This window comes from Schistocerca piceifrons, chromosome 2 (assembly GCF_021461385.2).
Source record: "Schistocerca piceifrons isolate TAMUIC-IGC-003096 chromosome 2, iqSchPice1.1, whole genome shotgun sequence".
Taxonomy (NCBI): Eukaryota; Metazoa; Arthropoda; class Insecta; order Orthoptera; family Acrididae; genus Schistocerca; species Schistocerca piceifrons.
In genome coordinates, this window is record NC_060139.1 from 175,555,389 (window position 1) to 175,581,746 (window position 26,358).

Consider the following 26,358-nt stretch of genomic DNA (forward strand, 5'->3'; position numbering starts at 1 on the left):
ATTTGATAACGCAACTGTGCAGCTACCTCCACCTACCGAAGGCGTTCGAAAGGTTTAATCTTCTATTTCATCTAGACATTTACACTGAGGAGACGAAAGTCATGGCATACCTCCTAATATCGTGTCGGACATCCCTTTGCAAGTAGTCTGCAGAAATATTGAGCCATGCTGCCTCTATAGCCGTTCATAGTAGCGAAACTGTTGCCGGTGTAGGATGTTGTGCAATTACAGCCCTCTCTACTATCGCCCATAAATTTTTGATGGGATTCATGTCGGGTGATTTGGGTGGCCAAATAATTCACTCGAACTGATCACAGAATGTTTTTCAAACCAATCGCGTATAATTGTAGCCTAGTAAAACGGCTCATTGCCATCCATAAAAATTTCACCCATAAATGGCTGTAAATGGTCTCCAGGTAGCCTAACATAGCGATTTGGAGTCAATAATCGATTCAGTTTGACCAGAGGTCCCAGCCCATTACATGTAAACACTGCGCACACCATTATGGAGAGACCACCAGCTGACACAGTGCCTTGTTAATAACCTGCTTCGTAGGGTCTGCGCCACCCTACAATCAGTTCTTACCAGCTAAAATCTGGATTCATCTGACTAGGCCACAGTTTCACAATCGGCTATGGGCCAACCGATAGGGTCGCATGCCGAGGAGAGACGTTACAGGCCATGTCGTGCTGTTAGCAAAGATTAGATTAGATTATATTAGTACTTGTGCCATAGATTATGAATACGACACTTCGTAATGATGTGGAACGTACCAGGTTAATAAATGGTGTCTATACAAGATATTACATTACACAACATATTGCATGACGATTTTGTGTGTGTGTGTGGGGGGGGGGGGGAGGGGGAGGGGGAGAATTACCCACTTACTATATCTAAAAATTCATCTAATGAGTAGAAGGAGTTGCCATTCACAACTTCTTTTAATTTCCTTTTAAACGCTCTATGGCTATCTGTCAGACTTTTGATGCTATTAGGTAAGTGACCAAAGACTTTTTGGCAGCATGATTTACCCCCTTCTGATCCAAAGTTAGATTTAACCTTGAGTTGTGAAGATCATCCTTTTTCCTCGTGTTGTAGCCACGTACACTGCTATTACTTTTGAATTCGTTCGGATTGTTAATAACAAATTTCATAAGTGAATATATATATTGTGAGGCTACAGTGAAGATCCATAGCTCTTTAAATAAGTATCTGCAGGATGATCTTGGATGAGCTCCAGTAATTATTCTGATTACACGCTTTTGTGAAATGAACACTCTTTCACTCTGCAGTCGGTCATCCGCTGCCATTTCCCATTAACTCCGATTTCGCCGCACTGTACTGACAGATACGTACGTCGTAGCCCCGCATTCATTTCTGTGGTTATTTCATACAGTTTTGCTTGTCTGTTAGCATTGACAACTCTTCTCAAACGCCGCTGCTCGATGCTCTCGGTCATTAAGTGAAGGCCGTCGGCCACTGCATTGTATTTTGATGATAGGTAATGCCTGAAATGTGGCATTTACGGCACACTCTTGACACTGTGGATATCGAAATATTGAGTTCCCTATCGGTTTCCGAAATAGTATGTCCATGCATGTAGATCCAAGCACCATTCCACGTTCCTTTTTTGCCTTATGTACGCTGTACTACCGGCATCTCTATATGTGCATGTCGCTGTCCCACGGTTTTTGTCACGTCAGTGTAATTCACGCAGCATATTTATGAGCCCTCTAAGGCTCTTATCAATTTATTTACTGAGTCGCCATCACAGTTTCCTTTCAGTTCCGCACCCACGTATTCCCACGTCAGTTTCTGGCATCATTGGGAAAAGGTCTGCGGTACCGTCGGACACCCCGCTGCAGGGACTGCTGTGCTCGTCCCGCATTCCTCGCGCAGACGACGGCAGACGGCGGGCGTGTGGTGTGTGTTAGCTCGCGCCTGGCGTGTGTAGCGGGCTGGCCTATCTGACGTCGCGACCCGAGCCTAGCCGCGTCCCAATCCGGCGGGTCTGCTGTGCTGTGCTGTGTGCTGCGGGCCGCGGGCTGAATGAAATCGCGCCTTATCTCCGGCTGTCACGGACAGCCGCCGCCGCCGCCCGGACACAAACACTCGCCAGCGGCGCATACCGCCGCAGAGGCGCTCCGCCCGCTGCATTCTCTGCACGCGACCTGCCAAGCCGTTTCGTTTAGTCTCGTCTCCTTTCCCGGAGTCCCCCTCTGTCAGATCTGCAGCTTTCTGTCACTGACAAGCATGTCCCGATATTAGTTACGCATAAGAAAATATTCCAATGAACCTCAGAACTGCGAAGAATACTTTGCCGTACGCGGCAGTACATTCCAGTAACTTCGGAAAGATAATTGGAAATAAGCAATACCAAACGATATGCTAATATACAGGGGCGAATAAAAATACGGAAACATCAAAAACACATTAACATGCTTAATACGATGTATGAAAATTGTTGGCATTCAAAATAGCTTCCAGTAGTTTCGTAATTGATGAGATGAAATGATTTTATGTGATGGCTCTCGATCTTCCACCATAAGCGAGTCCATCAACATGAGGTAGCAACTATCAGGTAGCCAAGGAGGTGGAAACGTGGGTTCTACTAAGCCAAGACTGCATGGTAGCTACAACAGGAAAACACAATTAATAGCAGGAGTACAAAATAAGAAAGTATTTGTTACTTAACTTCGTTGTAGTCCATGATCTGTTAGTTGAGAATTATAGAAGACGCGACTAGACTAAGCGTCTGTAGAATGACATAATTTACAAGTCAAATCTTGCAGTGACGAATTAATCTCTCGTCGTCTCTAATGTCGAAACTGGTAAATTTGAAGACTAACTTGGAACTGGCCACAAACACTTGAAGGCACCAATGACTGAGCTCCAGACGATGACTGACTAACATCGGCGCTGGCTGACCATTGAGTGCGGCTACGAACTGTAGACTAGCACAACTGCACTACACTCCTGCTACACATGAAGTGGCATAGCGGCGCCTCGCGGAGAGCATAAGTACTGCGACTGGCTGTGTACTCTTTGGCTAGCACAGCCGTTCGTCTGTCCCATATGTGGAGAGAATCGCATCCGGCGGATCGATCTCTCAGGTGGCGATGTGGTCGTATGACTGACGACATCACAGTATGGCATTTACTGGACGGGATATCCCCTTCAGGGTTCGGCTGCCGTATTGCAAGTCTTTTTAGGAGACCCCAGTTCGGCGACTTGAGTGTCAAAGATGATGGACGCACAACACCCAGACCCTGCCGGGAATCGAACTCAGATCCCCTTGCGTGGTAGGCAGTAACGCTACCGCTGCGCTATGTAGGCGGATTTCGTAATTGATAAATGCAGATGATGGAAGTGGTTAGCAGTTACGGACCCATCTCTCCAAAATAGACCATAAGGGCTCAATAATATTGAGATCTATTGAGTAATGTCAATTATGACGACACGACCGTAAGGACAAAACAACAACCAGTCCACGAGCGAATAAAATATCGAACCCGGGCCCCTTCGCTTGCCAATGCGCCACGGTGACCTACCGAGACGGATGGCTCGATGTTCGAAACACTATGAAACAAGACTCATTCGACTTGATGTTTTTTTTTACATTGTTCCATGGTCTTAGTTTATGGCTTCGGTTCACGTTCTCCAGTTATGGACATTTCATGACTGACGAGTGGTTTTGGAATTCCAGCTCGTGACGTAATTCCCTGCTTTTGGAGCTTCCTTCGTGTTGTTTCGATGCTGACATTCAATTCTGCAGTGATTTTGGTAGCTACCGTCCTCGTCGCAAAAAGTGGTTCAAATGGCTCTGAGCACTATGGGACTCAACATCTGAGGTCATCAGTTCCCCTAGAACTTGGAACTACTTAAACCTAAGGACATCACACATATCCATGCCCGAGGCAGGATTCGAACCCGCGACCGTAGCGGTCGCGCGGTTCCAGACTGCAGCGCCTAGAACCGCGCGACCACTCTGGCCGGCTTGTCGTCGCTGTCCTCTTCAGTGTTAGTGTGTCACGATCACTCAGCACGCGCTATTAATCAACACACATTTTCGTCCACGGTGGAACTTAGCGGATGACGTTTTTCCGGTTTCCCTGTATGCTGTATAAATCTTCTGTCTGTGCCTCTTGAAACACCACACACTTTGGCTACTTTGGTTACGGAGGCACCCACTACACTAGCACCGACGATTTTACCACGTTCGAATGCTCTGTGCTCCGACAATATGCACAGACAAATACACAGAACACTGTTCCGATCACGACTGACAACGTACTAAATATAGTTTTTCACCAAACAGCCGTATGTTTCAGAGGTTGTCATTTTATTTAAACGGCCAGTTTTGGCATATAATTAATGCCATCTACCAGCCCTTACGCACTCCAGGCACAAAGAATCAGATACATGAATAACAGGAGCTATCAATACCTACATTCCGTGAACTTTTTGTCGGGTGTCTACTTCGAAGACTTGACCGTTGGTAGTGCTGGCATACTCGTCCACCAGCTAGGGTACTCAAAGGTGTGTACCCGCTGGATTCCTCGCCGACTATCGTAAGACCATAAAGAGCAACGAAGGACCGTATGTGCGGAATTTCTTGAGCGTTACGAGGCTAATCGCGACAATTTTTGTCGAACACAGTAACAGACGATGAACCATAGGTTCATCTCTTCGAACCGGAAACAAAACGGCAGTCTATGAAGTGACGCCACACCACCTCTCTTTCGAAGAAAAATTCAAAGCCGCACCTTCAGTCGGTAAAGTTGTGCATCGATCTCTGGGACTCTGAAGGGGTTATTCTATTTAATGTCCTCCCATGGTGCAACGATCAGCTCTGAAGTGTACTGTGCTTTTTTCTTGCACTTGCAACCTAAGTCCTCAAGTATTTGCTGGATGTATTGAAATCTCCGTTTCCCTCTACGTTTTTTACCGTTAACAGCTCCCTCTACTACCATGGAAGCTATTCCCTGCTGTCTCCGCTGATGTCCTACCAACCTCTTCTTTCTTCTTGAGTATTTTCCATAAATTCATTACCTCGCTGGTTCTCCTAAGAATTTCCTCAGTCTTTACGTTACTAGGCCACCTAATTTTCATCTTCTGTAGCACCACCTCTGAAATGCTTCGACCCTTTTCTTACCCGGTACCCCACAGTCCATGTTTCACTGCTATACAATGCTTTGCTCCAAACGTATAATCTCAGAGGTTTCTTCCTTAAATTAAGACCGATGTCTTATAGACTTCTTTACTCAGGAATGTTACCCTCGCCTGTACTAGCATGATTTTCATTTCTTCTTTGCTTCTTCCCTCATGTGTTATTTTGCTTCCAAGGTAGCAAAGCTCCTTCACTTCATTTACCTATTGTCGCCAGCTTTTATGTTCGGCTTCAATTCGTATTCTGCACTCACTAAACTGCTCATTTCACTTAACAGCTCCTGTAATTCTTCTTCAGTTTCACTGAGCATAGCAATACCATCAGCGGGTATTACCATATGTGTCCTGCCCCCCAGAATTTTAATCCCAGTCTTGACTTTTTCTTATTTCAGTTATTGTTTCTTCGATATACAGATTGAACAGTGGTGGGAAAAGACTGCATCCTTATCTTGCCCTATTTTGAGTCCTAGTACTTCGTTCTTGGTCTTCCATTCTTATTATTCGCCCTTGGGTTTTGTACATAATGTATATTACCCTTAAAAATGTTTTTGGATGGGGTCCGGCTTTAGCAAAACACAGTTTTGTTTTATTTCCCAAACATGTTTCATAGCAGTTGCAGCATCATCAGTGGACTTTTGTTTTATGGCTTTTTACCACATGGTGTGGTTTCCCTGAGGTATTATGTTTTTATAGTGTCTGTTTTCTTTCACAGTTTCCTCAGGAAAACCACACCATTTGGTTAAAAGCCATAAAATAAACGCCCATTAATGATGCTGCATGAAACTTTTTTGGGATACGAAACAAAATTGGGGTAGCGGACCCTATTCAAAACTATATGTTTTGTCAAAGCAAACACGCCAAAAGAGTTTCAATCTCAAGATGATCACATTACTCTTCTTTTCTTACAGTTTCTACGTATGTTTCTCGGAATTTCGAACATCTTGCACAATTTTACATTGTCGAATACTTTTTCTAGTTCAACAAATTCTATGAATGTTTCTTGATTTTACGTAAATCTTGCTTCCATTATCAGACCCAACGTCATAAATGCCTTCTGTATGCCGCTACCTTTCGTAAATCAAAACTGATCGTCATCTTACAGATCCTCAACATTGATTTCTGTTGTCCTGTATATTATTCTTGTCAGCAGCTTTGGGTGCATGAGATGTTAAGCTGAAACTACGATACTCTCCACACTTATCTACTCTTGCGGTCTTCTGGACAGTGTGGATGATATCTTTCCAAAAGTCTGATGCGCAACATATACTGCTGACTTCAACCAAGTTCAATGGCAACTTATACTTCACACAAAGATACCGTAATTTCTGTCTGTTGGAGTATCTGGGATATGGCAGACAAACCACCTTCAACTGTTTCGTCTAATGACTTCAGAAGTTCCGAAGAAAGTCGAGGGCCTGGTATTGGCAAGTAAATACGAAATAGCAATGCCTGTGTTATAGAGCATATTCACACCCCTGGATAACTTGCTGGGTCCCCTCGCCTTGACAGATTCGTTACCTCGGCAGGAGATGTAAGTAGCATGCTTCTCAATACGAGCACCACAGCATTGCTCGACGATTGTCGCGTCTACGCCTTTTTCGGCCCTTAATGGAAAAACGTCCTTTGCTGCCGAGTGGTGATCTTTGTGGGGAAGCCGAGGAGGTTGGCGGAGCAGCAGGCCTGGTGGTCTTGTATCAGTGGCCGAACGGGAAGATTCGCCTTACGGAATAGGAACTGACTTCGCCAAGTGGCTACCGTGTGAAAACACCGAGAGTTCCATAGTGCTGTAAGGGAACAGGTGCGGCATAGTGAGGTGTCAGTGCTAACCTGCCACATTAGCTGTGCCTGCGCTTTCAACGCGACGTTAGTCATCATCTGTCCTGGAACACGTGTGTAGCGCTGTGGGCTGTGGATGTAGTGGAAGAAGATATTCTTAACGAAACCTTTGAGCATCTGTCAGATAGTAAATAAATTATCTGGAGGGAACATGTATGAGAAGAGATGTAGTTCATTCAACAACTCACTGAATGCAAGTGGAGCTTTCTGCATTGTTCACTATCTATGTGAATGCTAAATGAAAGACTATGAAATCGGCTGTACCTTCTTCTCGTCACTTAATCTTGCGACTGTGCTGAAGCTACTAGGGAAGAAGATTATACTATTTTGGGGCTGGCTCTGGTCAGCGATGTTTCGTGACATGCAATTTGGTTTTAGTTTTATGAGCTGTGTCTAAGGAACTCTGTGTACACGAGTTCTGATACTACCATTTAGCTGACCTGTCAGGGTGGTCCGTGGTTTGGTTCCCGACTGATTGTACCCTATAGTGCATGTATTGGCTTACAACAAAGCTTTCAGGTGATGATATGATGGATGACTACATTTTGGTTAAGACTGCCGTAGGGTAATTTGTCTAGTCCATTTCCAGGGGCTGTTCCGAGTTTAAAAATAATAAAGAAAGGTATATCACATTTTACGGCAGGTAACATATACATTGGGCTTCACTTGCAGGCGCAACCTTTATGTCAGTGTATGGCGTTTGTGAGTTATGCATTGGCCATTTGTAGGCTGTTATGTTACAATGAAAAACAGACCGCATTTGAATCGGGGCAAGATACGGAAATTACAATACTTGAACATAATATCCTCTGAAGAATAGGCAAGACAATTTTTCTTTTTTCTTTTTTAGCAGCACATTTAAGGTAAATTAATTTTTATCAGCAGGTGTGATAGACAGCCAACCAGTTTCAATAAATGATAGTTTTCACATAACCTTTACTATGGTTTCGGCGGATTTAAACCCGTCTTCCCCAGAAGGACAACAAACTTTACATTAGTAAAGCCCTTGATTCTGGGGGCCTTAGCTTTTACATATGGACCTACAGACAGTTGCCAACACTTGTCATGTGGAGGTAGCTTTACTTACTGATTGCTAATGTGAAGAAGACGGGCTTAGAACCGTCGAAGCCAGCGCCAGAGAGTATCAGCTGCTGATATAACGGCGAGGAAAGCTGTAGACCACGTACTAAGAAGCGTCTATTGAGCGAAAGCTGAAGAGTACAGGATACATCCAGAATACTACACACTACATACTGATGCTGTTCCTTCGAAATCAGGGACACATACACTTTTAGCGGAAAAAATTTCCCCATAAATTCCGGCAGGGATTGGGGGGGGGGGGGGGGGTTGAGTCTGACGCCAGGTCCAGTCACATCCCAGATGTATTCGAACAGATTCGGACCAGGAGAAGTGGGGTGCCAGCATACCAATTGGAAATCGCCAATGTGAACCTCGAACTTCTCCATCGCACTCCTGGCCTTGTCACATGGCGCATGATCTTGTAGAAAAATCCCATGCCGTCGGGAAACTTGGTCGTCATGAAGGGGTGTACTTGTCTGAAACCAGTGTAAGATACTCCATGGCCCTCGCGGTTCCTTGTACGAACTCCACTGGACCCACGGATGCTCACGTGAATGTTCCCCAAAGCATAATGGAGCCGCCAACAGCTTTTCACCGTCCCGCATTGTCAAGGAGCTGTTCCACTGGAAGACGACGGATCTGTGCCCTCCCATCGGCGTGATAAAGAAGGTATCGGGATTCATGAGACCACACAACGCTCTACCACTGCGCCAGGGTCCAGTGGCGATGGTCACGTGCCGATTTCAATTGTAGCTGTAGTTGTCGTGGTGTTAACATTGACACATGCATGGGTCGTCGACTGCGGAGACCCATCGTGGGGTATTCGGTGCACCGTGTGTTGAGATGCACTTGTACTCTTCCCAGCATTAAAGTCTGAGGTTACTACCGCCACAGTTCGCTGTCTGTCCTGTGATTACCAGTTTGCCCAGCTTACGACGTCCAACATCTGTAAAGAGGGGTGGTCGCCCAACCGCACTACGCCTGAACGTGGTTTCACCTTGGTTTCGCCACGTGTTGAAGGCACTCACCACAGCACCCCTCGAAGGCCCAACAAGTCGTGTAGTTTTCGAAATGCTCGTTCCCTACTCCGGGCCATCCCAATCTGCCCTGGTCAAACAGAGAAAGGTCGCGCACCATCCCCATTCTAAACACAGGCAGCAAGCGTGTGTCTAACTGAGAGATTCCACGCCAGGTGCTATCGTCTGGACGGGTTCTTATCGACAGTCGGCCGATGTTCATAATGTCCTGGCTGATCATTTTAATCCTCGTGTTTTTCGACGCGCCTAGAGATACCTGTCGGCATCCCTGTCCGACTCAATCAACCGATCTGCCCCTCGTTAGGCGTGTGTGGTGCATGATAGAACTGCATCTGGTCGGATCTGTATAATCACAACATTTCTTGACTAATTCCGACAACAGGTGGAAGTAGTGTGGTATATTATCTCCTACAGAAGACATATGTTAGTGGGGTCTCTTCTCCTGACAGCGGAACGGACGTTTACGGAGCTGTTATCTTGTTACTATTTGATCAACTTCCAGACACGTTACGCCGTAACTTTTCGAAGGCTCTTTCCGATGCTGCAGAAAAAAAAATATACAAAAGGTGTGCCCAAATGAATAGGTGATATGTGAAGAAATTTTAATAACAGCATTATAATTACAGTTCATGAGGAACAGTGCAATTGTACATAACTGCATTAACACTTGTACATCAATCTCAGAAATAGGATTCAATGCAGAACTGGGTTTCCCAAAGATCCAGTTTTCCACGGTGTCCTGCACTTCCTTGTCACGTGTTGACCTCTGATGGTTCAAATGGCTCTGAGCACTATGGGACTCAACATCTGAGGTCATCAGTCCCCTAGAACTCAGAACTACTTAAACCTAACTAACCTAAGGACATCACACACATCCATGCTCGAGGCAGGATTCGAACCTGCGACCGTAGCAGTCACGCGGTTCCGGACTGAGCGCCTAGAACCGCTAGACCACCGCGGCCGTCTGTTGACCTCTGACCTTTCAGAGACTTGTAAACGGTCGAAGGTACGTGAGTCACGTGGGAAGGATGGGAGTAGGTTCCAGAACCTCCCATCGAAATTTCTGAAGAAGCTCGAGGTTCTTCTACACCTCATGTGGCCTAGCGTTGTCCTGGAGAAGAAAGCTTACCGTTGATTGCCTGTTTCAGCCTCGGCAGTGAGATGCAGTAACTCAGCGTTTACTACAGCACACCATGGTAACTAGTCAGTCGTTCTTCGTCAAAACAGAGACGGGGCGGGCATGGGTGTGTGTGTGTGTGTGTGTGTGTGTGTGTGTGATGTCATTAGAATAGCTAAGTTTAAGTAGTTCAATGTTCTAGGGGACTGATTACCTCAGAAGTTAAGTCCCATAGCGCTCAGAGCCATTTGAACCATTTGAACAGAGACTGGGCATCACTTTACGGCTTTTCGGGAAAGAGCGGATTTTTGTATGGACGAGTCTGATTGTCGCTATTTCATCCTGAACCATTTGGAGGGAGGTCGCAGTCCTGACACCGTATTTCATCACATGCCACTATCTGGAAGTCCTTACTTTGCTGCGCGTATCTCAATAGATGGGTCAGGCAAACACCCATTCCCTTTTGTAATTCTCTGAAAGATACTGGGGCACCATCTGTGCACACAACAAAGCCTCCCGTGGATTATGGGACACACAAGTTCCTTAGCTTATCGACAATTCAAGAGCAATGTCACGAGTGTTCCGACAGTTCGTCGGTATGCACTGCTCCCCAGCGGAAATCGTGGCACTCATGGCGACGAAGTGCGCCTGCCCACGGCGTGGTATGTCCTCTATGTTTAGATTTCCGCCTCATAATGCTCACATAAATGGAGTATTGCACACCATAAGAGACACTGCTATTCCTTACATCTCCCGCTTTGAATCTGTGAAGCATGCACCCCCTCTGCGCGAAGAAATTGGACAATCACTCTATGTGCTGGTCGGGAGGAACCCATTATGCAGAAAACTGTGGAAACAACTCTTCAGAAATGAGAAAATTTCTGCGAAGGCATTAACTTCACTTGTGCAGCTGGGAATTCCACCGCGCCATATTTCGGCTATCTCTCTGGGATTACATACGACGCCACTACAGTGAAGTCCCCTATTCAGTTGGGCTCATCTTACGGTTCCATTAGAAGACGGTGTCAAAATTCTGTAGCTATTACCGTTTCAAGTTAAGCTATAACATCGAAAACCGTTCATCGATGTATTTACCCGTTCTAGAAAAATGTAAGTTAATCCAGATGAATAAAAAAACTACCCTATGATGTTCAGATACAGTAATAGTGCTGTACTGCTTGAGTCACATAAAGTAGCTAGGTGTAACGTTGAAAAGCAGTATGAAATGGGATGAGCTTACAAGATAGGTAAAAAGTGTAGCTCACCTACAGGGTATTTCAGAGTTCATGTTACACGCTTATCGAGTTTGTGTAGGGTACTTAGTAGATCAAATTTTACATGGAAACCGATGTCCGGAAATGTCATCCAACGACGCTAGAGAGTGTTAAATTACAGGTGACAGCGCTTGTGTATGTATGTATATAGAGCTTGATTCCCTGATGATGTCATAAACTTTCTAGGATAATGGAGACGCGTAAATGTATCAATTTGAAGTAAGGGTTTCTGTACAGGAAACGAACGAGTCGAAAGTTACAAGCGAAAATAGTAGTGATACCTCTGACATTGGAATACATATACCTGTACCGTTATTGCAAAGAATGTAGGGTATGCAACTTTGAGAGATGGTAGTATGGACCAAGACAAGAAAAAAATTGCAGTAAACACGGGCTGTAAAATTCGTACCTGAGGAGCTCTGAGCACTTGTTCATCTTCGCTACTTTGAAACACGTCTCCTATACTGAACAAGTGCTCATACCTTACGATAGATAATTCAACTTACATCATCCGCCCCGAGTGTAGATGATGTAAGGTGCACTGCCTACCAATATGTTAGAGGAAAACTTGTATCAATGTCCGGTGTGTTAAATCTATTTTGATATAGGGGGTACCTGTGGTCTTATTGCATGGCTTGAGATCAATGTAGGCGACAATTAAAATCATTTGCAGTCTATTGGCTTGGTTGGGTTGTTTGGGGAAAGAGATCAAACAGCGAGGTCATCGTTCTCATCGGATTAGGGAAGGATGGGGAAGGAAGTCGGCCGTGCCCTTTCAAAGAAACCATCCCGACATTTGCCTGGAGCGATTTAGGGAAGTCACTCTATTTGCTGTGTTATGTATGACAGTGTCAGGGGATCCCTTAGAAGGAAGTGAGTACCCATGTTCCAGAGTTTACAAATGAGGTACACAGCTAGCAGTTGCCATTTGTGAACGTTGTATTCAAACAAACACATGAAACGTGACATCTTGATGTTTGTGTTGCTGCAGACATCAGTGCCTCCGCATGTGTCATCCAAAGGCTGTGGACACGCCACAGGGAGACAAGTCAGTACACAAGACAAGTTGGACAAGGTCGCCGACGTATTACAATCCCACGTAAAGACTGAGAACTGCCCTCCTCAGCGCTGCATACGGATACCACCAGAGCACTACAAGCCTGTCTCAGAAGCGCCACTGCTGTGTCGGATCAGACGTTCGGGTTACTAGAACGGACCTTCCGACGCAGACGTCCTTTTCGAGTATCCCTCTTGACGTGACACCATCTTGCAGCTCCGGCTCGCCTTGAGTTCACCATTTCCCGCCTCAATAGGCAACTTCGTCCCTGGCGAAACGAGTCCAGACATTCTTTGACTCAAGGTGATGGTTGTGTTCGTGTAAGGACACACATGGTGACCGGAACTTGCCAAATGTTGTCCAAGAAATCGACAGGTTTCCAAGGTTTTGTAGTGTTGTCCGGCCGGGGTGGCCGAGCGGTTCTAAGCGCTACAGTCTGGAACCGAGTGACCGCTACGGTCGCAGGTTCGAATCCTGCCTCTGGCATGGATGTGTGTGATGTCGTTAGGTTTAAGTAGTTCTAAGTTCTAGGGGTCTGATGACCTCAGAAGTTAAGTCCCATAGTGCTCAGAGCCATTTTTTGTAGTGTTGTGGGGAGTCTTCAGTGTTAACAGCTGTACAGATCTTGTCGTTGTCCATGTTCGCTTTTCCGCCAGGCAGTACACTGAAATAATCCTGTTGGACCGTGCTGCGATTACTGCATATGGTTGCGGGCCTGAATTCCTTCTAATGCTAGGGCCTATGTGGGGGGACATCAGCAGGGATCTCTTGCAAAGCCTGGATATTTAAGTAATGGCGTAGCTGGTGGTGTGTCCTGACCTAAACCCCATCATGCATTTCTGGGATCTACTTGACAGATGTGTTTATGGTCGTCCTATTCCATCAGTCTCTTCATGAACTCTCACTGGCTCCCATTGAACAATGGGAACGGATGCCACAGGGTGACCTCCGTAGACTTAAACGAAGCATGCCGCGTGGGTTGTTTGGGGAAGGAGACCAGACAGTGAGGTCATCGGTCTAATCGGATTAGGGAAGGACGGGGAAGGAAGTCGGCCGTGCCCTTTCAAAGGAACCACCCCGGCATTTGCCTGGAGCAATTTATGGAAATCACGGAAAACCTAAATCAGGATGGTCGGACGCGGAATTGAAGCTCAGAAGTCCAATGAAAAACAACCAGCATGACGGGATGAGTGATTGTTTCAACTTTGATTCAGACACCTATCTGATATTTTAGTTCTTTTTATGTAAACGAGCGAGGATGTAATGAAGTTTTGTTGTGTATTTGGGAAAGGTAAAGCTGTAATTTGGTAACATAACGAGTTCTCAGTTATTAGTCAAATGAGTGTGGCAGACGCCGAAAGTAATGTTCCCCTAATTCTTTTGTGGTGTGTGTTTTCTGGACCAGTTTTATTTTGAGGTGGCCGTAGCTGCCTCACCCTTTGTAGCAAAGTTACTGCGAAGGAAATGATGACGCTTATTAGGACAGCAGTGAGAGGCGTCTGTTTTAGGTCCCACGAGGCACCCTGTCGTGGCACGGGGTGAGGGGTCGGCGGCACGTGTTGCTCGTGTGCGTGAGGCCGTGTGCGGCCCGCAAAACGGTTATTGGCCCCAGGGTGGGCGCCGGCCGTTACGCCGCCGACCTCGTGGGTCCCCCAGTTGACGCGTGGCACTGCAATGGGTGGCCAGCCGGGCACCGAATGGCTGCCATCTCCTCTGGCCGCGGTGCGGCGCGCTTTCAGCACGAACGCGAGCGACGTACTCACTGCCTAGTCACAGTTCCAAATAGCGCCTCACCACGAACAGCCTCGTAAACTCGCGTCCACTTAGCTTAGGGTGTAAAACCTATTGGGCCGTTCGCATCCATCAATCTACACTCTGTCACCGTAGTGGACATTCTACACTACAACTTCTCTGATAGTATTGTGTAAGCGCTAACTTTAAATATGGAAATACGACGCTATCCACAAAGTACATTACGTTTTGGAATTAAAAATAAATAAAGTATTGAAAATTTTTTTTATTATATACAGATGAAAGCCACACTTAAATACATAGTTGCCATTTAAATTAAGGCACATATCGAGCTTGGAAATTCCTTCGTCGTAAAATTCGGCCGCCTGCGCCTTCAACCACGTGGTTACCTATTCTTGAAGCTGTGCGTCGTCATCAAAACGCTGCATAGCCAACCGCTTCTTCATTGCTGGGAATAAGTGGAAGTCGCTCGGTGCTATGTCGGGACTGTACGGCGGATGAGGAAACAACTCCCACTTAAAAGATTTGAGAACTTCAGGAGTGGCATTAGCCGTGTGGGCCCTGGCGTTGTCGTGAATCAGTAATATCTTTGAGCCCTACTTTCCCCTGCGCTTGTTTTGTATTGCTCTTCTGAGGTTATGCAGAGTTTGGCAATACCTTTGAGAGTTTATTGTAGTGCCTCTTTCCAGGAAATCCACAAAAATCACACCTTTTCTGTCCCAAAAGACAGTCGCCATCACCTTCCTTGCCGACATTGTCTGCATGCATTTCTTGGGTTTTTGGGGGGAATTTGTGTGCCCCCACTGCATTGACTGCAATTTTGTGCCGCAGTTCACATGCTTAACCCATGTTTCGTCACCATTAACGACGCGATCGAGTAATGAGTCGCCATCTTTCTCGTAAGCGTCCAAAAACGTCAACGCTGCAGCCATTCGCTGATTTTTGTGAATCTCTGTCAAGATTTTTGGTATTCGTCTTGCACAAAACTTGTGGTAACCAAGCTTTTAGGTAATGATTTCGTGCAACAAACTTCGTGAAATTTGTGGAAAACTCATAGAGAGTTCCGTTATTGTGAAATTACGGTTTTCACGGACCGCGGCATCGACTTTTTCGACAAGTTCGGCAGTCACTATGCTGGGTCTTCCACTTCGCTCTTCGTCGTGAACGATAGTTCGGCCATTTTTAAATTTTATGACCCATTGACGCACTCCACCTTCAGTGATTATGTTGTCCCCATACACTTCACAAAGCTGCCGATAGATTTCTATCGGTGTACAGTTTTTTGCAGTCAGAAACTTTATTACAGCACGCACTTCACACTTCGCGGCATTTTCAATTAACGCTGACCATTTCAAACTGTCACAGTAACTCAACGGAGTACAGCACGAACCTCTCACTAGCACGGCAGGATGCCGACTGAGCGGCGGAATGCCATGACACCAAGATGGCCGCGCTAGCCCCGTCCCTAACGGACACAAACGAAAGCGTAATGTGCTTTGTGGATAGCCCTCGTACATTTTGTACGGGTTTCTCCAGGCAAATACAGTTTACACGTAGTGCCAGTTTTTGTTGTTGTGGCCCTTAGTTCAAATACCATTTTGCCACAGCTCTACACTCTGCCATCTACAGCATCTTCAACCGGCCGCGGTGGCCGAGCGGTTCTAGGCGCTTCAGTCTGGAACCGCGCGACTGCTACGGTCGCAGGTTCGAATCCTGCCTCGTGTAACAACATAGATTAAGGGTCGACCTGCGACAGCAATCGCACAACTTGCGTACGGGCCGCTAGACGCCGCCGCGAGCGCTGAGAGTGCATTGCGATCGCAGGCGCGCATGTTGCGTACGGGCCGCTAGGTGCCGCCACGAGCGCAACCGTATATACAGTAAGTGCCGACGGAGTTCGGCCAGCTCTCATTTTGTTGGCATCTCATTTTTGCCTATTCTCTTATTTGCTTAGTTGCTTAGCTCTTATTCGTTTATGGCTCATGTTATTGTGCTCTCTTTCAGCCATTCTGATTGTTTTGATTTTAACCCAAATGAGAAGTGCGCATTTTGGCATTTCACTTTTGCATATTTCTCATTTTGCTAATAATATGCTCCTTAGCTTTTTACACTTGAATTGATTAACATAGTCTCATGAACTGTTTGTTCATTTCAGCCTGTTTGATGTTCTTTAACTACTGTAATAATTATCAGAAGCATTTTTCCCTTAAACATGTGTAAAGTATTCTCGATGTAGGATTTGTTCTGTGACACAGGTGTAAGGTTTTGAATATAAATTATATACGAAACTGTGCTTTAAAAGGAATTTATTTTTTCAGTTTGTACTTCATCAGACGACAATTTTGTGATATGAGGGAGAAAATTGAGGGGCGAACCCATGGAAATAGTCTTAAGTGATCCCATTTAAAAATAAAAATTTGTGTGACACTAAAAGACATGACACTGTAGGCACCGAAAATTTATATACATATATAATTATACGTCACACTCGGACATGGATGTGTGTGATGTCCTTAGGTTTAAGTAGCCCTCCTCTGTGAGCGGGGTCATTTGTGTGTTTTCCAACGGGAATTCACATTTTTTACTTGCATACTTCGATTCTACGACAAAAAATATGTGCAGTTTATTCAAACCATTGTTTCAGATTCGTAATAGATGGCGCTGTGACGACATATATCAAGCGCGTCTGTTTTTGCAATTAAGACCCGATGCATTTGATTCTACATTTCATTTACGATGTAAATGTAAACATTTGTGTTCAAATGGTTGATGTTCAAACGTTACTTGAATGTTGCAAATGCTATCGTACAGCACAAACAACATGGTTAGACACTGATATTTCTGATAAGTAAGATACTTGTCTTGTAACTTAGCTTTCTGTTCCCCGTCGGGTTGAATGTGGTGGCCGAAATGCTTGATTTTGGCGGCCGCCCTTAAGCCCCGCCATCAGTGTGACCGATTTCGGTGTGTTTCCATCCAACCACCATAACTTTCGCATTGGCCCTACACGACAGCCGGCGGAATACAAACCACAGCCATTGTAATAATGTAAAATGTCTACGAATGCCATGACACTCGCCGAAATCAGGCACGCCAATGGTGTGAAACAAGGGGACTGATCAAGCATCCCGAGTCGTTGTTCATGGAGCACGCTAAACATAGTACAGTACTGTACAATCAACTTGGCAATGTTAAAGAAAATTTCACAACCTTCGGAACATAAAAATTACGTTTACATTGTAAAGGAAGTGTGGAATCGATTGCTTCGGTTTTTATTTGCAAAAGCAGTCGCACTAGGTATTCGTCGATTACAGCGCCATCTACCACGAATGGAAGTCAATGGTCTGTGCGCACCGTAGGTATTTTTTGGCGCAGAATCAGAATATGGAACAAAAATGGTTATTACTCTTTGAAAATACAAAACTGACCCTACACACGTGGGAGGGGTGGTGAGGAAGTGACCAGACAGATGTACATTTACACTGCTGTCATCGTCAGCGTGTGGACGACCTGTAGCATTATGAACACGGAATACACTCTAAACGGCCAAGATCGCTAAGATGATTTATTCACATAAATGACCGATTTAGGCAATTCTCTGTTGACATTTTCGGATCTGGAAAAGATGGGATCGAAAATGCTTAGGATACAGCAACTAACATAACAGCACTCATAAAATGCACGTAACAACAAGATATGTATGTTTACATAATCTCCACCTTTAGTACAGTAAGTGATGCCATACATTGTACGTCCATGTTGGTATCGTAAGCTATACTAGAAGTCGGCATGTTAGTTTTAAAATTACAGCCATAAAACACAGATATTATTGCGCCGATTACAATTGCTCACATTCATCACCACGTTACAACTGACAGATCCGAGCATCAACATACTTAGTGATACATAAGTACATCAGATGGCGAAGTGTTGGTACAAATCGATAGTATCATCTCAGATTAAGGCATGGATCCACTATTAGATATAATTTAGTCAGTCTTAAGAAGTACATGTCCTCTTTACTAATATTAGCTTTTCATCTAGAACACTTTTGTACGATGTGTCGGTTTGGAGATATTCCGTTGTCTCAAGTTAAAACAAACACCCTATATACATACTTTGTTTGGTAGTAAATTTGTGAACTTTTCTCAGGACTGGCATAACATTTTGTGCATGCTCCATACAGAATATTTCAAATGTGTTTAAATCTACTCAAACGCGATCATTGAAATCCACCCCATTTGCGATATTAAGGTTAGTGCATTCGTACTTCTTTTACAAAAGGTGATTCAGAGTAGAATCATCTAATTAACTGGGAGAGTAAATCTCATAACCTAAATTAATATTCAGTAACCCAACTGCACCAATGAAAACAAAATTGAGCTGTGATTTTTCACACCTTGAAACGCTACACTGATGTGACAAAAGTCATGCGATAATTTCTACACTATTGGGCATTAAAATTGCTACACCAAGAAGAAATGCAGATGATAAACGGGTATTCATTGGACAAATATATTATACTAGAACTCACATGTGATTGCATTTTCACGCAGTTTGGGTGCATAGATCCTGAGAAATAAGTACCCAGAACAACCACCTCTGGCCGTAATAACGGGCTTGATACGCCTGGTCATTGAGTCAAACAGAATTTGGGTGGCTGTACAGGTACAGCTGCCCATGCAGCTTCAACACTATACCACAGTTCATCAAGAGTAGTGACTGGCGTATTGTGACGAGCCCGTTGCTCGGCCACCATTGACCAGACGTTTTCAATCTGTGAGACATCTGGAGAATGTGCTGGCCAGGGCAGCAGTCGAACATTTTCTGTATCGAGAAAGGCCTGTACAGCACCTGCAACATGCGGTCGTGCATTATCCGGCTGAAACGTGGGGTTTCGCAGGGATCGAATGAAGGGTAGAGACACGGGTCGTAACACATCTGAAATGTAACGTCCACTGTTCAAAGTGACGTCAATCCGAACAACAGGTGACCGAGACGTCCAACCAATGGCACCCCATACCATCACGCTGGGTGATAGTCCAGTATGGCGATGACAGATACGTACATGCTCCCAACGTGCGTTCACCGCGATGTCGCCAAACACGGACGCGACCATCATGATGCTGTAAACAGAACCTGGATTCATCCGAAAAAATGACGTTTTGCCACTCGTGCACCCAGGTTCGTCGTTGAGTACACCATCGCAGGCGCTCCTGTCTGTTCAAATGGTTCAAATGGCTCTGAGCACTATGGGACTCAACTGCTGTGGTCATCAGTCCCCTAGAACTTAGAACTGCTTAAACCTAACTAACCTAAGGACATCACACACATCCATGCCCGAGGCAGGATTCGAACCTGCGACCGCAGCGCTCCTGTCTGTGATGCAGCGTCAAGGGTAACCGCAGTCATGGTCTCCAAGCTGATAGTCCATGCTGATGCAAACGTCGTCGAAGTGTTCGTGCAGACGATTGTGGTCTTGAAAACGTCCCCATCTGTTGACTCAGGGATCGAGACGTGGCTGCACGATCCGTTAAAGCCATGCGGAAGAGATGCCTGTCATCTCGACTGCTAGTGATACGAGGCCGTTGGGATCCATCATGGCGTTCCGTGTTACCCTCCTCAACCTACCGATTCCATATTCTGCTAACAGTCATTGGATCTCGACCAACGCGAGCAACAATGTCGCGATACGATAAACCGCAATCGCGATAGGCTATAATCCGACCTTTATCAAAGTCGGAAACGTGATGGTACGCATTTCTTCTCCTTACACGATGCATCATAACAACGTTTCACCAGGCAACGCCGGTCAACTACTGTTTGTGTATGAGAAATCGGTTGGAAACTTTCCTCATGGCATGTCGCCACCGGTGCCAACCTTGTGTGAATGTTCTGAAAAGCTAATCATTTGCATATCACAGCATCTTCTTCCTGCCTGTTAAATTTTGCGTCTGTAGCACGTCATCTTCGTGGTGTAGCAATTTTAATGGCGCTAATACTGCGTCGGAGCTCATTTTCCAGGCGTAGAGCAACAACTCGACGTTGCGTGGACTTAACAAGTCACTGGAAGTTCCCTGCAGACATACTGAGCCATGCTGCCTCTTAGCCGTACAGATTTGCGTAATAGTTGTCGGTGCAGGATTTTGTTTCATGGGATTCATGTCGGGCGTTCTGGTTGGCCATATCACTCGCTCGAATTGTCCAGAATATCCTTCAAACCAGTCACGAACAATTGTGCCCTGGTAACATAACAATGTTGTGCGGGAATCAGAAGTCTATCAATGGCTGTACCTGGCCTCCGAGTAGCCGTATACGACAGTTTCCCGTCAAAGATCAGTTCAGATGGTCCCGAGGACCCAGTCCATTCCACGTTAACAAGCCCACACTAGTATAGACTCACCAGCAACTGAAATAAGTACTCATCGACCAGTCCAACCGATATCGTCACGAACCCAAGAGAGGCACTGCAGGCGATGTCGTGCTATTAGTAGAAGCAGTCGCGTCGGTAGTCTGCTGCCTTAGACCATTAACACCGCATTTCGCCGCCACTGTCCTAACGGATACATTCCTCTCGTTTCTGAAGTTAGTTCACGCAGCGTTGCTTGTCTGTTAGCACTGACAACTCTAAGCAGACGCTGCAGCTCTCAGTCGTTATGTGAAAGCTGACTTCCACTGCTTTGTCCCTGGTAAGTAATGCCTGAAATTTTGTATTCTCGGCGCAACCATGAGACTGTGGATCTCGGAATACTGAATTCCCTAACGATTTTCGAAATGGGATGTTCTATGGTTCTACCTCCAACTACCATTCCGCGTTAAGAGTCTGTTAATTCCTGTCGTGCGGCCACAATAGCATTGGAAACCTTTTCGCATGAATCACTTGAGTACAAATGGCGGCTCTGTAAACGCACTGTCCTTTTATTCCTACCACCATCTGTGATGAAACTTGATTGATTACCATTTGGTCAGTTAAACTGAGACTCCAATGCTGAGTAATTCTCGAAATGTGCACCAAGTTGAAATATAAGACCCCACCCTCGCGCCCCTCTCTCCGTGCTCCTCGTCGGTTACCTAGTCTATCCATCTAATCTCCAGTATACTCCGGTACTACCACAAATGATTCTCTATGTAAGTCCACCTTTATGCAGATTGTTGCATGACCTCGACTGTTCAATATAAAATGTCTAATCAAAACACCTTCAGCCTTCTAAATTTCCAGCTGTTGATTTATTTGAGCAACCAGTTTCAGCGCTACATTTCGTCCTCTTCTGGCCCTTTGACCAACGTGTAGGAAAAATCCCATGTCTGGTCCAATCAAAATAGGGGCCACCATTCAGTGAGTAGTATCCGTAGACTTCTTAACACAGCGAATGCTTCGATCATCACTTGTCGACAACTGGAAATTTAGATGCTGAAGGTGTTTTGATTCGATATTTTACAAATGATTATACTCTCATCTTGTTTGAGCTATTTATCGTCCGTGTTCCACGACGAAGCTGAATGCGTCTCTGCTCCGTAAGTAGCGTATTTTGATTTTACTGTTTAACTGCTTGCCCAGTCTTCCGTTCACGTGTCGAGCGTGTTTGAATGTCACAGCTTCAGTTGTTGGTTTTCCTCTCTGAATTTTTCTAGTAAATTGTGCTTTTCCTGTGAATAAAACGGAGTGTATTAGTGAGGCTTACGCCTACACTGGCTCACTTAAAAAGACTCCGGAAAGTTTTTATGGACAGTTTCCGACAGTGGCGCAACTAGGTTAACTGGCGCCCAGGGGCAAAGTTCAGCTTTGCTCAAGTGCTACTCCCGCCCCCCACCCTCCCTTCCCCCAATTATTCTCAGCCGGCAACGTCACACAAGAGGCAGTCGCGGAGCCGAAAGGCCGCGCCTGTAGCTGAAGCGGTTTGTCTGATAGACGGTAATTTAGTTTAATCTCTGCTTTTCACATAATTCTGTGAAGAAGTGAATCGTACCTGTGTATTTTATTGTGTAGACTAGTGTTTAATTGCTTTCAGCGTAAATTTCTGTGCATTAGCTTTGTGTAATCCGACTTTCTGGAGTAGTATAGACTAGAGGTAGCGTATCACCAGATCTTGGATTGCAACCAGCGACTTCTTAAGTTAGTATGACATTAGATAAAAACTGGTTAAACATGTATAGAAAATGGGCCTGTTGTGTATGGTTGCAGGGGGAATTTTCCACTGTCCATAAACAGCTGGAAGCTGCGTATCCAAGTTCGACAGGCTTCAGGCTGTTTCCCTGCGCTGCATTTGGAACACCTGTGACGAATGCTTTGGCACCTCTGAAGCCTATAGCGCTGCCTAGGATCCCTGATGCCATTGCACCTTCCGATGTACATGACGTTGTCGGCCAACATCGGCCTGACAGTGATTGGTGAATAACGGGAATCTCTGGGCGGAAGAGGAAAGTGCGTACCAACAGCATGGATGCCCCTTACGCCTCAAAAACGACCAGCACGGGATATCTTGCCTGTCGGCACTGTGGTCAATCTTCTTGAGAGGTTTGGACAACGCAGATATTGGGACGAGCTGTCATTGGGAGCTACAACGATGGAGCCCCCCTGGGAAAAAAAGCCAGTCTCCACTCTGTTTACGGAAGTATCTCCTCCGAGATTTGGATGAGGTTACACCAGCAGCGATGGAGCGACTGTGCACACCCGGATGCAAATCGTGGCTCACGTCGGCACGAATGACGCCTGTCATCTGGATTCGGAGGCCATCCTCAGTTCGTATGGTGGCTGGCTGATCTCGTGACGACACAGTTAGCCTCGCCCGCGGAATGCAAGCAAAGCTGTCGTTTTGCAGCATCGTTCCCAGGACCGTTCGTGGTTCTGTGGTTTCATGTCGAGTGGAAGGCTTAAACCAGACGCTCAGACGATCCAGTGACAATCTTGGTGCGAATTTCTTAACCGGCGCTATCAGATGAAATTATGTTGGACACCCCACCCCGTCAACAAGTTTCTGAGTCCAGATCGGTTATCATTCGTCATAGCAGATCGCAGAAAGAAAATCTTAATATAGTATTAGTTAAATGCAGGGGCATCTGTCGCTTATAAACGGCAAATACGCCCACATAGTAATAAGGACAGAAAGCTGAAACCAAATGTCAATAGAAATGAAATTCTTAGCTTCGATTGGAATGTATATCGCAAAGGTAGGCTGGACGCTGGTGACGGAGTCGTGTTTATAGAAATAAAAAAAAAAAAGGTTAACGTGTAGTGAGATCAGTATAGACTTAGAATGTGAAATAATATGGGTGAAGATAAGTGTTACGGGGCGATCAAACATGGTTATCGGATGCTTCTGTGGAACCACTGCCTCACCAGCAACACTGGTGGAACATTTGAGGGGAAACTTGGAGAATATTTCGCGTAAATTTCCTTGCCATGTTACAATTTTAGGTGGAGATTTTAAATTACCAGCTATAGACTAGAAGACGCAAGTGACTGGGAACGATAGTAGGGACAGAGAATCGAATGAAATAATTGTTCTAAGTGTTTTATCCGAAAATTACCTTCAGCAGTAAATCAGAGAATCTACACAACATCTTAGACCTGCTGGTGACTAACAGACCCGAAATTTTCGACACTGCGTGGAAAAGGTGATCAGGGATCATAAGGTCGGTACCGCACAAATTAATACGGCTGTATAGGAATACAACGAACGGTAGATGTATTTGTATTTAGCAAGACCGACAAGAGGCAGATTACGGACTTTTCGTTTTTGTTAGGAACTGAAAACAGGAGGAATCAAGACGCACATGAAACCTCTTTTATCTAGACGGATTACTAGTTTCGGCTAACAATATAGCCATATTCAGATTATAAAACATTACTGATATGTGACGGTGCCATTACGGCCTCACATATCGTTAAAATCTTTCTGAAAATGACAACATCTATACATGACATTATTAAAACAGCTTTTCATTGTTCGTGGCCAGTATCATTGAACGATGGTCACGAAACAAAGCGTCACGCCATTACAGCTTACTAACTAATACACAGTACAGTGTTTACATCATTTCGTAACAGACATCATCATATATATTTTATGATCTGAAGATGGCTCGATTGCTACCCGAAACTACTAATCCATTCAAATAAAAAAAATTTCATGGGCGATCTTGACAAAAAAAGAAAAAAAGAAAAAAAGAAATTACAAGAAATCGCGTGTCTCCTGGTTGACAACGTCAGATTACCTGACGACTGGATACGTAACTGTCAACTGCAGCATCGACGATGTTGAGAGTCAATGGACGAATTTCAAGAGCATCGTACAATTCGCTTTAGACATGTAAGTGCCGAATAAAATTTTGTGAGATGGAAAAGACCTACTGTTCGACTATCATGTAGGAGAGCTGCTTCGAAGGCATAGAGAGCTCCATTGCAAATTTAAACGTAACAAAAGCCTCACAGACAAACAATAGCTAAACCCCAAATTCAGCGTAAGGAGGACTGTGCGTGAAGTGTTTAGCGAATTTAAAAGCAAGGTTCTATCTACCAACTTGGTAGAAAATTCTAAGAATTTTTGATCATATGTTAAATCAGTAAATGAATTTCAGCCTTCTGACCAGACACACTGAGACCATAATGGCGTCGAAACAGAGGGTGACAGGGAGAAGGTCAAAATACTAAATGTCTTTTTCTAAAACTTTTTCACAGATAAAAATTGCACTGTAGTTCCTTCTTTACATCGTTGCACGAACGACAGAATAACAATTATCGAAATATGTGACCAAGGGATAGAGAAGCAACCGAAATCGCTCAACAGAAGAATGGCCACTAGACCTGAAGGAACACCAATTTGATTCTACTCAGAGTATGCGAAAGAATTTGCCCCACTTCCAGCAGCAGTGAATCGTAGCTCTCTAGAGGAGCTTAGCGTTCTTAACGACTGGAAATAGGCACATTCCATTCCAAATTTCAAGACGGATCGTGGAACAGACACAGATGTCGGCCTATTGTATAATTTTGGGCCTTGTTTGGTACTCACTTATTATGGCACTTCTGGAGACCGAAAATCTCTGCAGGAATTAACACGAATTTCGAAAACAACGTTTGTATAAAACCCAGCATACTTTGTTCGTCCACGAGACCCAGAAAGCAGTGGGTACAGGATCCCAGGAAGATACCGTGTTCTTTGACTGCCGGAAGACATACAGCTCTACATTGACACTTAATGAACAAAATACGGGCCTACAGAATACCAGGTGAACAGTTATTAGATCGATTACTGGTGCTACAATGGGAGGTTATCAATATTTGAGTTTGAACGTGGTGTTATAGTCGGCGCTCGAGCGATGGGACATAGCATTTCCAAGGTAGCGATGGAGGGAGGGTTTTCCTGTACGGCCATTTCACAAGTGTACTGTGAATATCAGGAGACCGGCAAGACATCAGATCTCCGACTGCGGCCGGAATAGGATCCTGCAACGACGTGACAGAAGTGCAACCCTTCCGGACATTGCTGGAGATTTCAATGCTGGGCCATCAGCATGTGTCATCGTGCGAACCATTCAAAGAAATATCATCGATGTGGACTATCGGAGCCGAATGCCCACTCGTGTGCCCTTGATGATTGCAAGACACAAAGCCTTACGCCTCGCCTGGGCCCGTCAACACCGACCATGGACTGTTGATGACTGGAGACATGTTGCCTAGTCGGACGAGTCTCGTTCCAAATTGCATCGAGTGGATGGGTATGGAGACAACCTCATGAATCCATGGACCCTGCATGTCAGCAGGGGACTGTTCAAGCTGGTGGATGCTCTCTAATGGTGTGGGCCGTGTGCAGTTGGCGTGATATGAGACCTCTGAGTCCAGATACGACTCTGGCAGGTGACAGGTACGTCATCCTGTCTGGTCAACTGCGCACATTCATGTTTATTGTGCATTCCGACGGACTTGGGCAATTCCAGCAGGAAAATGCGACATCCCACATATCCAGAATTGCTACAGAGTGGATCCGGGAACACTTTCCTGAGTTTAAACACTTCCGCTGGACGTCAGACTCGCCAGA